General features: G+C 38.4%; 1 non-coding gene across 1 annotated transcript; it reads right to left on the reverse strand.

Annotated features, from left to right (window-relative positions):
• Positions 1-6,043: 6,043 nt before the first annotated feature.
• Positions 6,044-6,116, reverse strand: TRNAA-AGC (transfer RNA alanine (anticodon AGC)). Its single transcript has one exon. It is a non-coding gene; the product is annotated as a tRNA-Ala (tRNA).
• Between the last annotated feature and the right edge of the window lie 2,808 nt (positions 6,117-8,924).

Here is an 8,924-nt window from a genome sequence, read left to right on the forward strand (position 1 = left end):
TTTATATATTTAAAAAACGATTTTGTGAGTATAATGATAACACATGGCTAAAGCATGGTGTTCCGTTTTGAGCTCAGAATGGTCCAGAGCTGCTATAAGGTGTTTTAGTGCGTTGTGGTCTAATTTTAACCATTCTTTCAGCAAAATATTGCATAGTTGCGCCAAAGTTGAAGGAAGAGGACTTCGTTGCCGAATAGCTCTCCAGTATACTTCATATGTTCTCAATAGAATTGAGATCAGTTGAAGGTAGGGCAAAGAAAGATAGTGGAAACCGTGTCATGGTCCCCGAACTATTCTTGCATGATTCTTGCTAGATACGCTGTTGCATTGCCACTTAATGCGTTGTCTTGATGATACAGGTACGGGCCTTCCCTGAAGTATTTCCATAATGTTAGAAGCGCATAATTGTCCAGGCTGTCCTGGTATTGCACAGCATTCATGGTTTTGTGTTAATAACGACTAATGAGCTCAAGCCAAACCGTGGCCATAAGGAGCCCCACGGTCGTTCAAACCATGAAAGGAGCCCCATCCTGGGTGTGGCGTATGCCACACCCAGGAACAGCTATCAGACTGGTAGAGTACAAACCTCGACTCGTCTGTCCATAGGACTGATTTCCATTGCTCTACAGGGTGTTTCAGTTAAACGTTTCAGAACTTCTAAGAGGGGTAGGGTACATCCTGACAACTCGAAATCATATAGCAATGTGGGGTCGGAAATGCTTTCTTGAAGCGGTGTTGTACACAGAAGCACCATAAAGAAAAGAGACCGTAAGTGAGAAATCGTTTTAATAATACATGAAAAGAGGCAAAAGGTACATGGATTAAAGTAAGTGTTCGAAGTTTCTTCCACGGGCTACAATGCACGCCTCACATCTCCGACGCATGGACATCCGAACATTCTGAAATACTCCAGGCGAATTTCGAATTTCTTGAACAAGAACGCCAAGTTAGTAGGATGGATGATTACACGAACGCAGAGTTAGCCGATATGCATTTGGCGTACGGGGCTGCAAATTGTAGTGGGCCAGCCGCACAGCGTTTGTACGCGGAACGATATCCGACGAGGCGTATTCCCAGTCATAATTTCTTTGCAAGACTGCACCAGAGGTTAGCTGAGAGAGGTTCATTTGAAAGAGCTGACAGGAACAGGGTAAGAACAGCACGGACTCCAGCCGTCGAACAGAATGTGCTGCAGCATGTACAGGGGAATCCAAGAACGAGTACACGAAGTCTAGCAAACGCAGTCGGGGTTTCCCATTGCAGCGTCTGGAGGGTTCTACGAGAATAAGACATGCATCCGTTTCACGTGCAGTGTGTCCAGACACAGCAAACGGAGGATTATGCATCTCGTATTGCTTTCGCACAGTGGTACCTTGGAAAATGTGCTACAAATCCCCTTTTTCCTGCTGAAGTGTTGTTTTCCGATGAGGCATCTTTCACAAGGGAAGGAATTTTCAACACGCATAACGACCATATCTGGGCGGTCGAGAACCCGCATGCAATACGACGTCGTGCAGCACAGATTCGATTTTCGGTCAATGTATGGGCCGGTATTATGGGAGATCACCTCATCGGACCTTACCTGTTACCGTGTCGTCTAACCGGACCTATCTACTTGATCTTTCTGCAGCAAGTATTGCCACAACTTTTGAGAGATGAACAGATTTCTGCATCGACGCAACAGACAATGTGGTTCCAACACGATGGAGCCCCTGCCCATTATAGCGGAGATGTTCGTAACTACCTGGATGTCACATTTGGTCAACAGTGGATGGGACGTGGTGGTCCAGTGCGTTGGCCTGCTCGGTCACCCGACCTATCATGTCTTGATTTTTATTTCTGGGGTCATATGAAATCGCTAGTTTATGACATCCCTGTTGACAATGCTGAGGAGCTGGTTGCAAAAATCGCAGTAGCTGCCGAAGAAATTCGAAATTCGCCTGGAGTATTTCAGAATGTTCGGATGTCCATGCGTCGGAGATGTGAGGCGTGCATTGTAGCCCGTGGAAGAAACATCGAACACTTACTTTAATCCATGTACCTTTTGCTTCTTTTCATGTATTATTAAAACGATTTCTCACTTACGGTCTCTTTTCTTTATGGTGCTTCTGTGTACAACACCGCTTCAGGAAAGCATTTCCGACCCCACATTGCTATATGATTTCGAGTTGTCAGGATGTACCCTACCCCTCTTAGAAGTTCTGAAACGTTTAACTGAAACACCCTGTATAGTTTTCGCGCTCCTTACACCATGTTAATCGGCGCCAGCATTTGTTAAGGTGATCAATGGCTTGTGAACAGCTGCACGACCATTGTAACTCATATCATGGAGTGTCCTTATTTTACTAGTGCTGAGATTAGTCCCAATAATTTCACAGAGGGTTTGTGTGACTTGAGACAATGGCAAATTACGATTTGGCGCACAGTTCTTCGCAGAATCCTATTGTTCCGTTCTGTTAGTTTTTGGGGTTTACCAGGCCGTTTTTTGGCAAATTCAGTCCCATTCCTCTACCATTTGCATATGTCATCACTAACCGTTGACCTCTGGGATCCTCAGAGTGACTGCGATGTCTCGTACAGAACGCTTACTTATGTGGCATCCTACTATCATTCCACATTGGAAATCTGTTAATTCTGCTGAACGTGTCATCTTTCATGCCCATTTTTTGCAACTGTCTGTTTGAAGCCCAGTGTGCATATTTATAGCAGGTTCTGTGACATGTTGCATGCATAGGACCTGTTTCTCCATCCATGGAGGGTGTCCGGATATTAATAGTGGGCAGTGTATTATAAATGTTTAAAGAAGCAATACTTGAAGATTTAATAAAAATACTGCCAAATCTGACAACTTAGTGACATAAGTAACGATTCAATAATTAATAACATATATTCGATTTCTTGGGGACCTTTCATATGATATATCATACGTCTTTGTTGATGCAAAACTTGAGGAAAATTCGTTGACAGGAAATTAGCCTCTAAATAGACAAAAGGGAGAAAAAAAATTGACTGAAGATTTTGCTCTAACGATGCTACAAGCCTTCGTGGGTAGCACAGTTGGTAGAATCGTCGTTCTCCCGACACCGGATGGAAAAGACCAGTTCGCGTTCTGTCGATGACTTGAGGAATTTTTATAGGCCTGTTTCACAACGTGGCTAAGTTAGTCGGTCTCAGGCGAGGGTAGCATGGTTTCCCCCCCCGGAAACTCGGGGTTTTCATCTAGCAAACAGAAAATCGACCACAGAACACATATGCAGAGTAATATGGCCTTATATAGTCGCTGATGCTGGTTGCTGTAGGGTTTTTTGGCGCATTAGCAACTTAAGCCAAGTTGCGTTGGAACTCCAGGGGCTCACATCTGGTGAGTATGGGCTTGACACGCCCAGGGTCTTGAGTCTTAGAGTAATTGAGAAATTTTTTTTGGGTGGTGCAGCATATGCCTCAGGCTTCCTTGCACCATATGGCTAATAATAATAATAATAATAATATGTCTGTAAATTGCGTGTGTTCTGGGGTCAATTTGCTGGAGAAAAAGCCGAGTTTCAGGGAGAAAAAACCATGCTACCCTCTTCTGAGACCGAGTAACTCAGCCACGTTTTAAAACAGGCCCATAAAAATTCCTCGCGTCATTGACGGAATTCCATCTCAGGTCTTTTCTATCCTGTGTGGACAGGAAGAAGACGAACTGCGATACCTAGGAAGGTCGCTGGTGCTCTTAAAACCCTACTACTACTACTACTACTACTACTACTACTACTTCTAAATAACTCGACGAGTGGTGGTGGGGGGGGTAAGATTCTATAGTTTTCTCCAATATTTCAAAAAAATTCACTTAAAAAGATAAAATAGTTTGTTCGTTTTTTTGGCTGATGCTGCATAAGCTTGCTTTCTTGCATCGTATGTCTCTACTAATAATCATTATTGTTATTATTATTATTAGCCATATGATGCAAGGAAGCCTGAGGCTTATGCTGCACCAGCAAAAAAAAAAAAAAAAAAATTCTGAATTACATTGAGAGAGAGAGAGTGAGTGAGAGAGGGGGGAATCATCAAGAAAAAGAAGAATGATAATATCCAGCTCAGGACCCTGGGTGTGCCACGCCCAAACTCACCAGATGTGAGCCACTGGGGTTAATGCTAATACAATTACCAGACTCGTTTATTGCAGCTGTCAAAACACGAAAATATGCCTGTGAAAACAAATTTGCAATTAACAAATTTGGTATAAAACTCGTAGAAAAAAAAAAAAAAAAACACATGAATATAATGGAATAAAAAATAAAATTAATATTCCGTATTAAGCGCACTGTGACTCTGTATACCTTGCGAATATTACAAACCAAAACTATATAAGCAATAAAGACCAAAATTATACATTCGATATTATATTTCGGCTTTATGTGAAGTTCATTATATATTATTCGGGATTATATATCGATGGCTTTGTATATTCGATAGCTTCTCTTTAACTTTTTCTGTGCACTGTAGCATTCAACATGTTAAACTTTATGGACGTAGGATATCTGCTAGTTCCAAACATTTTTAAACGTTTGGAAAATCTCTATGCATAGTTTATTTCGGAATCAGTATTTCACTTGAATTTATCTTCGATAGCGGTTTAGATTGATATCATGATTTCCGGGATATCCGAAATCACAAAACTCCGCTTTTTCAATAACATTTTATGTTTAGTCTCATATATTAGCGACACCTGGGAGGAAAAACAAAAATTATTAATAATTATTGTGAAACTTGATAACATGCTACATACAATGATGAAGATATGTATGTGATTATCTTCAGTTATTTGGGAAAGCATTCTTTTGTGGATGTCTGTATTTAAGCTGCTACTGTGGATAAGCATTATTTAAAATTTTGGTTTATCACTGAATATGTGCATTTAACTGCTCGACAAAATTAAGAGAATAAAATGTTTTTCGTGAATATTTTATTATAAACAGTGTCTCCGAAGGCAAATATTTAATATAAGAGGCATCCTGGCATGCGAATTCCGAGTATCCAATAGAAATCTATCTATCACTTTACAGAGCAGCTCATTATGTAAATTATTCATCCCATGGGTTGCGACCACATCACTTCATTTCCGTTTTTTTTTTTTTTTGGCTTGTTCAGTGGGACAGCCACATCTCCAGTATTCAGGATGGCAGGTCATCGTCGTTTAGATGATTTTTTGAGCTGGCGACCGTTGGACGACTTGAAGCCGAGCAGTCGCAGGCCGAGGTAGTCCTTTCTTTCACGTAGTGTCACTGATTGTAATATAGTGAGAGGTCTGAGTTCGATTCCCGTCGACAACTGCAGGAATTTCTAAAGTCCAGGTTTTAGTTTACTCAAAGCTTTAGTTAGTCGATCTCAGGAAGAGCGAATAGGAGTCATTGCCTGCTGAAAAACTTAGAATATGAGTCATTTTGAGGTTTCCAGCCCGTACAACATGAAAATTGGCCCGCAAAGATTCGTTGTACGGCCATAATATACAAGTAATTGATTACACTGGGGATCGTTAACACCAATATTTATTTTTATAGTTCACATTTCTTCTTTGTTTCTTTTCTTAAAGATAACAACCAGAAAACGCCTCAACTTTTCATTATAATTTAATATTTATTCGGTATTATTTAATAATATACAATCGTTTAAGTGCAAGGCCCCATCGTTCTGGCCGCCCTGGATAGTACTATTATACAGTAAAACAAATGCAGTAAATAGCAAGATATATTGAAGTATAAGAAAAAAAGATTAAACAGTTGTAAAAAAAAAAAAAAAAAGAAAAGAAAACTGGTTAAACAGAATCCCTTGTGGAGGGGAGTATTTGAGCATAAAAAAACTTAAGTCGAATTATTTTTATAAGATCTGCCATGATGTGATAATAAGCTCCTATTAAAGTACATTTATGCTATAAATATACTTTAATAGGAGCTTTTTTCAGAGTATAAAAGGTAAATATGAACAAAGACGTCTTTGTAATAAAAAAGAGGGGGAAAAAATGTGTTATATATATATATTGTGGGAGAAAAAGTAATTAACTTGGAGGCGCCGGGCATCGATCCCGGTACCTCTCGCATGCTAAGCGAGCGCTCTACCATCTGAGCTACGCCCCCTGATGACGAAGAGTCCGTCATAATTTTACTTTATGCGAAACTTTACGTTTGATAATAGTATCGGGTATATATGATTATTTCGTCCAGTTTCAGTTCTATTGCATAAATTTCTTCAGAATAAAGACAGTTGTAACTTTTGGAAGAAATAAAAAAACAAGAATGCCAATTTAAATTTTGTAATTTAAATAACAAAACCAATATACTATGAAAAATATCGTAACTGAAATGTTTGTTGCTATAGTAACAGTTATAAACATGACGTCATTTCTTGTGTTGTAACGTTCTTTTTCGTCTGATATTTTTTGTTAAGTGCCGTTATTCAGCTTTGGGCCCACATAGAATATATTTTCTATATGTCAGGTTAACTTTTGTTGTGTGTTACCCCTGTCACTCATTAATTAGGTAACATGACATTTTAGACACGGTACACGAAAATAATCGTTTTATTCTGTTAGTAAATATATCTGCATCTAGGATCCTTTCAGATTGCACCCAGAATTTTGTTTGGTGGTTGGGAGGGGGTAAGAATTTCATATGTTCTACACTGGTAGTTTTAAAAGCATCAATGCGTGACGTATAATTATATAAAACAAAAATGTTCTTAGGTAGATTTGTACGTTAGGGACATTGAACGAGTGGTTGCAATTGACATTTGAGCAATGAACGGGAGGAAGACTTAGAAAATAAAGATTAACATTGTTCAGGCAATTTTGAAATCCTTTTCTGATTTTGGATAACACCCGCCCTTACTCCCATAGCTGGCAACCACAGCTCACGAGATATCACCAAACATTTTGTGAAGGTTTTGTGATGATAAGCCATGCAGAGTGGGAAAAAAAAAAAAAAAACGGTGAAAAGGGCTACGCTACTGGTACACATAAATACACAAAGTATTGAACAGTCAGTGCTTTTGCACCATGTTTTGCTTGTAGTGAACTGTTAAAGTCGATAATTGGCATCGTTTTAATTGTATCTCATATTGTGAATCAACTTTCACAAAGAGTTATTATTAGCTAAAGGGAAGCCTGAGGCTTATGCTGCACCAGCCAAAAAAAAAAATTTCCCAGTTACCCTAAGAGAGACAGAGAGGAGAGTAAAAGGGAATCATCAAGAAAGAAATCCAGCTCAGAAGTTGCCGAGGTATTCCACTGCTTTGAATAAATAACGCTTCACCAGTGGAGAAGACTAATGTTACTTATTCTCAGTGGATACCACAACCCAGACAGCACCATTTCGAGGCTTTATATTATTAATATATTATTAAAAAGTATAAAATAATACAATAAAAAGTATTATATTATTCTAAAACAAAATAGCATAATTAAATAAAAGTGCAGTGCAATATTTTGCTGTGATATATTTTCATTTTCAAATAGGTTTAGATGCAATAATGAAAAGAGCAATAATTACAGTAAATGAAAGGCAATTAAAAGCTTCAAAACGTTATCCCTCAATTGCATTGGTATGGAAGGACCAGTGACCTTAGGCTCTGGAACAACACTGCCACTGCATCTTGATAAATCTCGTTTGTCAGTGGAGACTAATGATGATTGTTAAAAGGTGTTTTTTTGCAAACTTTGGTATGTTTATCGATGTCTAGAACAGCCAAGGAATAGTTCTGTTATTGCAATTGGTATTATCTTTTATTAGCATGGTTGTTATGGCAGTTACCATGTTTTTTGATAGGTACCATGGCAGTCATGCAAAAACTAACACAATCAGTTTTTGCGTGTATGCCAAGTCATACGTATAATTTTCGATGTTGCATTTCAAATTTTTATGAGAAAAAGCAAAAAAAAAAAAAAACCCTTCAGTTGAAAGAATGAATGAATGAAAGAATATATTCAAATTAAAAATGAATGAAAGAATGATTTTTAGAGGACAAGCAAGCTTGGTGGACCAAGGAAATCAGTGATCCTTATGCACTTGTCAGCAGGTTAAAAAATTTTTTTAATTATATCTCATAATAGTATTTATTTCATACACTTTTAATATTTTGCAAATTAATTCAATTGAATTAGAATAAAAAATATTTTTTAACATTGATTTGAAATTTTATCCCCTTTATCGTGACATAAATGTGATTTATTTTTATATTTTTTCAGCCATCTGTAAGATGTCAAGAAAAAGAAGGTATTCGCCTTCACAATCAGAAGCATTCAGTTTCAATCTTTTTGAACCCCATGCCTATAAGTTGATTAGACACGAGGAAACAGTTTATAAATTTAAAGTTCACGTACCTGATTATGAAAGTTTTTTGCAGAAGTAAGTAATCTTTTGTCCTCTATACATATATATGAATACAAAATAAGCGCCGACCGGGCTAGCCGAGTGGGTAAAGTACCTGCCCGGCAACCCAAAGGTCGCGGGTTTGATTCCTGCCTCGGGCTTGGATCAAAGTACTGCAAAAACCTTGGGAGGTGCAATATGGCCACAGAAGCCGATGCGCCAACAACTACCAAATCAAAAAAAAATAAGTGTAATACTAACGTAGTGTTAAGCAGAAATCTCTTCGTTGTTATACAAGTATGAGGGTCGATCAAAAAGTCTATGTAAATATAATGCCCAGTAACATTACATTTTATATGCAAATGAAAGAGTGTTTTATTACTTTTCAGTGCCACCAGTGCAGTTAAACATTTGTGCCAAATGTGACACAAGTTTCTGAATTCTGTCATCCAAGATGCCTGTGTGTGTGTGTGTGCAACCAGGGATGTGCAGCAGTTTTGAAACCACTATTATCAGTCTGATATATGTGCAGAAATTCTTTAGCCAGTGGGTGGTTGATTGTTGGAACAAACTTCCATC

Source organism: Mastigoproctus giganteus, chromosome 6, assembly GCF_048544385.1.
Source record: "Mastigoproctus giganteus isolate SK-2022 chromosome 6, ASM4854438v1, whole genome shotgun sequence".
Taxonomy (NCBI): Eukaryota; Metazoa; Arthropoda; class Arachnida; order Uropygi; family Thelyphonidae; genus Mastigoproctus; species Mastigoproctus giganteus.